A 10187-nucleotide genomic window follows, 5' to 3' on the forward strand; every position below is an offset into this window, starting at 1 on the left:
GTCCCGGCGGGACTCCGCTCTGAACACCCCGAGCGGCACCATGACGTATCAGATACGTCATGGGTCGCTAAGGGGTTAAATTATATGTAACTGACACGCTGGGAAATTAGACATGACATTGGCATCCTCTGCAAAGTTTTGTTATAAAACCTAGCTAAGATTTGTTAGAACTGATAACGTTACTACCACTGAGACCCTGGACCATCTGAAGACTTAGGGGGCCTTTACACAGAGAGATTTATCTGATTTTTAAAGCCAAAGCCAGGAACAGACTAATAAACAGAGAACAGGTCATAAAGGAAACACTGAGATTTCTCCTCTTTTTAAATCCATTCCTGGCTTTGGCTTCAAAAATCTGTCAGATAAATCTCTCTGTGTACAGGCAACCGTTGGTGCGCAGTGTCGCCATACCAGTTAGGCCCCATCCACCTGCTGATTCATAGCTGGGAACGCTGGAGCAGTGACAAAACTTTAAAGATGGTTGATTTATAGGTGAGTAGTAGTTCTTTTTTTCTATTTTATGCCAGTGCATTACCCAGTTTACTAAAAACCCCGAATAAGCCCTTGAATCATACCTGTACAGCGCAGTGGAGTATGTTGGCGTGATTTAAGCATTAACCAACCTTCTAGTACTTATGGTGCCTGTGGCACAAATCTGGAAGACTGCAATTCTGCTTTGTGACAGCCAGGTGGCAGCAGTGAGCTGGGTACTATATAGACAAACAAGGTATCCAGACATACTGTTGATGGATCTACAGTATAGTGCATGGGGGCAGCCTGTGCTTCTAACTTTCACTGTGTATTGGATATAAGAATAGTCAGTCAGTTTGGTGAACAGCGGTCGTAGACAGTAGTCTGTGCTAACAGTGTAAAGTACGGCTCCCGGCCCCGCTATACACTGTGGTCAGGGCCGGTTTTAGGCTAAGTGAGGCCCTGGGCAAAATTAAAAATGGGGCCCCAATTAAATGTACCATGTTTGCTGTAGATTGGATGCAGTGTTTCGTCATTCATTTACATAGCTTAGTTCTGGCCCTGCATTCTGAATATCTGCTGCAGGAATGTAGTGACCGCCATGTTTAACTAATTAACTGCCAGTAAAAATAATAAAGAGCAACTGCTTACCTGCCTGCGCACCCTCGCCACGCTCCTTCATGAGTCTCTGGGTCTCTGCACTCAGCCACTCAATGTGCTGTCCTGCTGCAGCCTGTGATTGGTTGAGCGGCTATCAGTGAGCAGGGACCCAGAGACTCCTCAAACAGGAGCATGGACAGGTAAGCATGAGCAGGTAATCATGGGCTGGTTATTATTTTTACTGGCATCTAATTAGTTAAACATGGCCGTCACTACATTCTCGTAGTAGAATGAATATCCGTTGTAAGAATCCCGGGCCATTGACTATAATGATACTGAGTATTGCAGCGGATTTGCTGAGAAACTTGCAGCATGAAAGCCACTGCAAACTCGCTACATGTAAATGCACACTAAGGGTACGTGCACACGTACTGACTCACAGCGGAAATCTCGCTGCGAGTTTGGCAGCAAGATCTGCTATGAGTTAATATCCTGCCAGGTCCTGTGCACACATACTCGCAGCGGTAGTATGTAATGCAGCTGCCCCCTTAACCCCTTCCTCCGCTGTGTATATACATTACCTCTCTCCTGCACAGGGTCCCGGCGTCCTGCTCTCCCGCCCAGCCAATCAGTGGCTGCGGCTGGGCAACACACTGATTGGCCGGGCGGGAGAGCAGTACTCAGGGACCCCGTGCAGGAGAGAGGTAATGTATACAGAGAGTGGGAGCTGGGTGGGAATGGAGGAAGGGGTTAGGGGGGCGGCTGCATTACATACTCGCAGCAGTGATTCAAGGGGTTATCCAGCGCTACAAAAACATGGCCACTTTTCCCCCTACTCTTGTCTCCAGTTCAGGTGCGGTTTGCAATTAAGCTCCATTTACTTCAATGGAACTGAGTTTCAAAACCCCACCCAAACTGGAGACAACAGTAGGGGGAAAGTGGCCATGTTTTTGTAGCGCTGGATAACCCCTTTCAGACCGCTGCAAGTATGTGTGCACAGGACCTGGCAGGATATTAACTCGTAGCAGATCTCGCTGCCAAACTTGCAACGAGATTTCCGCTGCGAGTTGGTACATGTGCACGTACCCTAAAGGAGATTTGTTCTACTTCGTACATAGCAATATGAATCTGCTTTGCTCCTCTCTAGTACCTGCATTAGATGGTTTGCTTGGCAGCTGTGCCACATGGCGTGCAGCAGTTTTTCTACATAGCCAATGTCAAATTGGGCAGAAAAGAGCTGCGCTGCACAGCGGTATTGTCACTTATCTAAACCTCTGACATGTCACTGAGAGACCTGCTGAAATTGTCAGTAATAAGTGGGTGAAGCACACAGTAGAGCACTTCACTCCCTGGCTGATTCACTCACTCCACAGACTAGAAATCAGACCTTGCACTGCGCACATCACCCTCTTATAAGTGGTGATCCCCATAGGTCTCTGAATGACATGTCACAAGATATGACAAATGACAGCACCGCTTTAATACCTCAATATATTATGAATATAATACAATACACCTTATACTATATATATATATATATATATATATATATATATATACACTCAGCGGCCACTTTATTAGGTACACCATGCTAGTAACAGGTTGGACCCCCTTTTGCCTTCAGAACTGCCTCAATTCTTCGTGGCATAGATTCAACAAGGTGCTGGAAGCATTCCTCCGAGATTTTGGTCCATATTGACATGATGGCATCACACAGTTGCCGCAGATTTGTCGGCTGCACATCCATGATGCGAATCTCCCGTTCCTGCTGAAAGTAGCCATCAGATGTTGGGTACATTGTGGTCATAAAGGGATGGACATGGTCAGTAACAATACTCAGGTAGGCTGTGGCGTTGCAACGATGCTCAATTGGTACCAAGGGGCCAAAAGAGTGCCAATAAAATATTCCCCACACCATGACACCACCACCACCAGCCTGAACCGTTGATACAAGGCAGGATGGATCCATGCTTTCATGTTGTTGACGCCAAATTCTGACCCTACCATCCGAATGTCGCAGCAGAAATCGAGACTCATCAGACCAGGCAACGTTTTTCCAATCTTCTACTGTCCAATTTCGATGAGCTTGTGCAAATTGTAGCCTCAGTTTCCTGTTCTTAGCTGAAAGGAGTGGCACCCGGTGTGGTCTTCTGCTGCTGTAGCCCATCTGCCTCAAAGTTCGACGTACTGTGCGTTCAGAGATGCTCTTCTGCCTACCTTGGTTGTAACGGTTGGCTATTTGAGTCACTGTTGCCTTTCAATCAGCTCGAACCAGTCTGCCCATTCTCCTCTGACCTCTGGCATCAACAAGGCTTTTCCGCCCACAGAACTGCCGCTCACTGGATGTTTTTTCTTTTTCGGACCATTCTCTGTAAACCCTAGAGATGGTTGTGCCTGAAAATCCCAGTAGATCAGCAGTTTCTGAAATACTCAGACCAGCCCTTCTGGCACCAACAACCATGCCACGTTCAAAGGCACTCAAATCACCTTTCTTCCCCATACTGATGCTTGGTTTGAACTGCAGGAGATTGTCTTGACCATGTCTACATGCCTAAATGCACTAAGTTGCCGCCATGTGATTGGCTGATTAGAAATTAAGTGGTAACGTGCAGTTGGACAGGTGTACCTAATAAAGTGGCCGGTGAGTGTAGACCCCTGTGTGCTCCTCCAGTAATATATAGACCCCCTGTGTGCCCCACCAGTATTATATAGACCCCTTGTGTGCTGCCCCAGTTGTATACAGACCCCTGTGTGCTCCCCCAGTTATATATAGACCACCTGTGTGCCTCACAAGTAGTATATAGACCCCCTGTATGTTCCCCCAGTAGTATATAGACCCCCTGTGTGCCCCACCAGTAGTATATAGACCCCTGTGTGCTCCCCCAGTAGTATATAGCACCCCTGTGTGCTCTCCCACTTGGATATAGACCTCCTGTGTGCTCTCCAAGTTGTATATAGACCCCATTCTGCTGCCCCAAGTAGTATATAGACCCCCTGTGTGCTGCCCCCAGTAGTATATAGACCCCTCTGTGAAGCCCCAGTAGTCTATAGCCCCCCTGTGTGCTCCCCCTGTTATATAGCCCCCCTGTGTGCTCCCCCATTTATATAGACCCCCGATGTGCCCTCCCCCAGTTAAACAGACCCCTGTGTGCTCCCCCTCCCATATAGTATATAACACAATAAAACAAACACTTATACTCACCTGGGTCCGGGCGTCTCCTCAAGAGTGACTGACAGGAAGGGAGCCAATGTCTCCCGCCCTGTCAGTGCTGCTGCATGTAACTATGAGCGCTCATTACGAGTGCTCATAGTTACAGTTCAGATGGCAGCAGCGAGCGGGGCAGCGGCCCTGTCCAGCTGTCTTGAGCACAAGAGCGGGGCGTGGGGGCCCCCCTGGATGTTGGGGGCCCCAAGCGATCGCTTGGGGTGCTTGGTGCCAAAGACCGCCACTGATTATACCAGCTGCAGCAGGACAGGAACCCTGGTGTGTACGGGACCTCGGGAAGGAAGGAGGGGGAGGGGAGGTGTCGGCTCTAGCAGCAGGACAGGACCCTCAGTGTAAGGAACCTCAGGGAAGGGGGAGGGGGAGTGTGGGCTCCAGCAGCAGCAGCTCCTCAGTGCAGGGGACCTCAGGGGAGGAGGCGGGGGAGGGGGGTGTCGCTCCAGCAGCCACTCTGACAGCCTGTGCTTAGAGCAGAGCTCCCTCTGCCCTGGTGCAGGCTGCTGACGTGTATTCCTGAATCTGACACCCAGGAATCACAGCAGCTGCAGGGGGCCCCCTGGGGGATGGGCGCCCTGGGCAACTGCCCTCTTTGCCCCCCCCCCCCTAACGCCGGCCCTGACTGTGGTCAATGGTCAATTGGATTGCGAGCACACCCAAACGTGCCCACATTCCAATTATGATAAAATGATGTATCGGTCAGGTGAACATGTAAGACAGCGGCCGTTGTTTGGCACGCCCATGTCAAACAATAGCGCTGTTTTTACAGAATGTGAACATGACCTTGTGGTGCATTTACACAGAGAGATTTATCGGCCAGATTTTGGAAGCCAAAGCCAGGAATGGACTTGAAAAGAGGAGAAATCCCAGTCTTTCCTGTATGACCTGTTCTCTGTTTATAGTCTGTTCCTGGCTTTGGCTTCAAAAATGTGTCAGATAGATTTCTCTGTGTAAAGGCAGCCTAACCCTGTAACCTCAGGCTCCACAGGTGATACAGTTTGGTCTTATGTATGTCATATTATGTAATGAGTGGCTCGCCTGCTGGAGGACTTTGCTCTTTCGGGCATTACACAGATGGCCTATTTAATGTCAGCGAGCGCCATGTATTGCTTCATTTTCCCTACAGTGAATGCCAACTCCTTAAAAGTCCAGTAAAAACAGCTGATTTTTGGTGCAGGCATCGGCTCTGTTACTTTGTTTAAACTGGACAACCCCTTTAATATAGTCAGACCGTGCATCTGACCATAGACATATCTGATAATGGGACAATCATCGGTTTGCTGTTATAATCCCCCTTCTCTATGATGGTGACGAGCAGCAGACAGTGATGAAGTTTACGGGACACGTGAGTGATCCAGTGATCATTCGTACAGATCGGTCGTACATTTAATCGATCCTTGTGAAGGTTCAGTAAATGGACGGCGATCACGGATTGTCCCCTATTATCAGGAGCTTATCTGCTCATCTTAAAGGGCCTCAAGTAAATAACTACTGTCTCTGGATCAGTCTTTGATCTTGTTTGTTTTGTCCTTCTTAATGTTATATACACAATTCTGGCATTAAATAGTGGTGGTGAGGGGTGCTACCTTAATAGGCTTCTCTGAAGTTTTGGTATTTAATATAGGGAAGTCTGGCCTCTATTATCAAGGAGAGACAATAAATATGGTTGCCCTGGTGTAAAGATCCACTTTCCAATGTCCCCTAAGTTGCAGCCTTACTGCCTGTATAGTTCCTACTGCCCAGACCCCTTCTACACTATCATTCTCAGCCCTCTTCCTCCTCCTCCCTTGCTTTCCTCTATCACACCCATCCGCTGTGTTTTCTCCCTCTTCTTCTTTTCCATTATATCCCCCTCCTTTCCTTTCTTGCTTTCTTTCAACTCTCTTTTGCTATTCAATTTTATTTATCCTGTTGTTAAAGGGCAGCATATCCCCTATCCACAGGACATGTGATAAGTGTCTAGTCATTGGGGGCACAAACTTCTCATGGCAACTATTCTACTTGCAGATATTTAATACTGGATTAAGATTCTGCTCCTGGACATTCACCAATCAGTTCTAATTCTGCTTGCTAGTTATTAAAGGGATTCTCTGATCAAAATGTACTTGTCCTCTATCCACAGGATAGAAGACACGTAAAAGGTTGTGATGGAGCGATCTGGTCATTGCTGGGGGAACAAAGGCCAGACCCCCCAAGATCTCTTACTACCATGTAGAGATGAGCGAACCGGGTTCGGGTTTGAGTCGAACCGAACCCGAACGTACGGCATTTGATTAGCTGGGGCTGCTGAACTTGGATAAAGCTCTAAGGTTGTCTGGAAAACATGGATACAGCCAATGACTATATCCATGATTTCCACATAGCCTTAGGGCTTTATCCAAGTTCAGCAGCCACCGCTAATCAAATGCCGAAAGTTTGGGTTCGGATCGACTCGAGCATGCTCCAGGTTCGCTCATCTCTACTACCATGTGGATAGGGGACAAGCACGTTTTGATCAGAGAACCCCTTTAAAGATCTATTCAGATTCTGTCTGTGAATATTCAGTGATTGAGTAACCAGTTGTCTGACATGAAATTTAAAGCCTGTCAGGTTTGAAATAACACAAAATGGTAAACCTAGAACAAAGGTCCTAGGCACCACAGTCAAGTATAAAACTGAGCCTTAAAGAGGACCTGTCACCCCCCGTGCCGGGGTGACAGGCTCCTGACCCCCCGTTAGAACCCCCTATACTCACCTAATCCCGCCGGGTCCTGCTTCTGGATCCGGTCGGGTGACGGAGATCTCAGCCGCTGCAGCCCGGCGCGCGCACTGAGAGATGAGTCCAACACTCATAGGTAATAACAGGAGAGTCCACTGCGCGCGCCGGGCTGCAGTGGCTGAGATCTCCGTCACCCGACCGGATCCAGAAGCGGGACCCGGCGGGATTAGGTGAGTATAGGGGGCTCTAACGGGAGGTCGGGAGCCTGTCACCCCGGCACGGGGAGAGATAGGTTCCCTTTAAAGTGACTGTACCACCAGGCCCAGGCTGAAGCACTGGAGGCGTGCCGACCCACCCTTTGTGGGACGAAACCCTAGCCCCTCTATCATAGGGTTCCATTGATTCTAATGGAGTCACGTCATGGAGGGGTGGGGGTTTCTTCCCACTGGGGGTGGGTCAGCCCGCCTCCAGTGCTTCAGCCTGGTCCTGGTGGTATAGTCACTTTAAAGGTGTATTTCCATCTCATCTAATATAGTTATACTTGTAGGACTCATCAAGTTAAATATTTTTGCAAATATAATAATTTAGAAAACTCGCCTCCTTCTTCTAATTTGTCCATTCTTTCCTTCCCGTTACTGACAGCTCTTTGTCTAGGTTACCAACCATCATTTAGCTCTAAAAGCTGGCAGACAGTGGTCTGGTTCTAACAGACCTGTTAGTCTGCGCTTATAATTTGTATTAATTGCACCTGTTTGAACTTGTTACCTGTATAAAAAAAACACCCGTCCATACACTCAATCACGCTCCAACCTCACCACCATGGCTAAGATCCAAGAGTCGTCTAAGGACACCAGGGATAAAACTGTAGACCTGCACGAGGCCGGGATGGGCTACAGAAAAATAGGCACACAGCTTGGTCAGAAGGCAACAATTGTTGGAGCAATTATTAGAAATGAGAAGAAACACAAGATGACTGTCAATCTTCCTCAGTCTGGGGCTCAATGCTATACCTTGTCTCTTGGGGTAAGGATGATTTTGAAAAAGGTCAGGTATCAGCCCGGAACTACATGGGATGACCTAGCCAATGACCTAGTCAAACACACTACACCGTCATGTATTAAACTCCTGCAGGGCAAACCTTTCTGGAAGGGTATTGCACCCTATTGATGGGAGGATGTATCACAACATTTTGGCCAGCAACCTTAGCAAGAGCATTGAAGATGGGTCATGGCTGGTCCTCCAGAATGACACCAACACAAAACTCACAGCCAGGGCGACTAAGGAGCGGCTCTGTAAGAAACACTTCAAGGTCCTGGAGTTGCCTACCAGTGTCCACACCTGAACCCAAAAGAAAATCTTTGGAGAGAGCCTTCTCCAGCGCCGGATTTACCCTGATTTAAGCCTGCTCGCGCAGGTCAGGCCAGTTTTACTGAGAGGTGTGCCAGGAGATAAAAGTGGTGCCAACCTCTGCCTGATTGTAACATGTTTTGTAGCCGATCACAGGATGAACAGAACATGCCAAGGTAAATAATTGCATAGTAAACACACCGCATACACATCACTGAGAGTTACGGTGAGTTGTGCACATTAATTGTTCTCTAATCTTGCCTTTTATTTTTAAATAAAAACTTTATTCACATTTTTGTCACTCTGCAAAATCCCTTTCCCACATGGTGTTAAGGGGAAAGTGACGGCTAACCATTTCTGCTAAAACTGCAGGCAGGCATCAATAGAACAAATATCATACATTTTATTAGCTCATCAGTCTATGTTGATCAGAAAACCCCTTGTCCATAGAGACATTTTATGACACCACTGGTAACCGCCCTGCTCCACTGCCCCAATGTGGATGGAAACACAGAGGATTATTCTCAGTGAATGACAACAGGGATAATACGGACAAGGAGAGAAAGGAGCGCTGCACCTCACACCTATGGCTGACACTAATGCCTCTCGGCTACATTTAAAAACCAACGCCAGGATGTTGGTATATAATTTGATCAAACCATATTGCCCCATGCACCACGTGCAGTTCCCTTGGTTCACATGAGTCCCTACACTAACTCACCGCTGTGTCAGTCACCGACCGCCAATCCCACAAAGCGAGCACAAACAGGGAAGGAAGGCCATAGAACGGCCCTGCAACCCCAATGTCACAGTACCATTTCCCAAGGGCCCCTCCAAAATCCAGCAGGCACCGCCGGCGGAAAAAGCTGCCACCAAGCAACACAAGTGTAAACATGGTCTTATCACTCACCATTGCTCCTGCAGGTAGAATGGGAAAAATAGGAAGTACTAGTCATGTGTGCACAGGTGCCTCCTGCTGATTGTGGTCACGTGGGTCTTACAGGAGGAGTGCAAACACTCAGAAAAGAGGGAAACGTAAAATACGGACACAGAGAGAAAGGAGCGCTGAACCTGAAACCTATGGCTGACACTAATGCCTCTCGGCTACATTTAAAAACCAACGTCAGGATGTTGTATTTGTATACAATTTGATCAAACCATATTGCTCCATGTACCACGTGCAGCGGTGCCTGCTGGGTTTTGGGGGGGCCTTTGGGAATTGGTCCTGTGACATTAGGGTTGCAGGGCCGTTCTTTGGCCTTCCTTCCCTGTCTGTGCACGCTTTGCGGGATTAGCGGTCGCTGACTGACACAGTGGTGAGTTAGTGTAGGGACTCATGTGAACCAGGGGACGTCCACATGGTACATGAGGCAATATGGTTTGATCAAATTATATACCAACATCCTGGCGTTGGTTTTTAAATGTAGCCAAAAGGCATTAGTGTCAGCCATAGGTGTGAGGTGCAGCGCTCGTTTCTCTCCGTATATGACAACAGGCATAACCCTCATCTGCTGTACACCCCACCGGTGTCTTATATATTTTTATATAAATTCATATATCTGTGCTGTCAGTTTCCATTTTACACAGCAGTACATACTTACCGCTGCTGCTTTGTGATCCAGGATCCTTTTCCTCCAGGTCTCCAATTGGGTGCTGTGTAGTCTTGCCCCGCCTCCTCCAGAATGATTGACAGCCAGCCAGAGGACACAGCAGATGGACAGGAGAATAGGATGGAGAATAGGATGCCAGATCGCAGCAGCGGTGAGTATGTACTGCTCTGTGATATGGAAACTGACAGCACAGGTATATGTATATCCGTGCTGTCTCTTTCAGCCTTACATCCCCTGTTTA

Source organism: Dendropsophus ebraccatus, chromosome 10 (genome assembly GCF_027789765.1).
Source record: "Dendropsophus ebraccatus isolate aDenEbr1 chromosome 10, aDenEbr1.pat, whole genome shotgun sequence".
Lineage (NCBI taxonomy): Eukaryota > Metazoa > Chordata > Amphibia > Anura > Hylidae > Dendropsophus > Dendropsophus ebraccatus.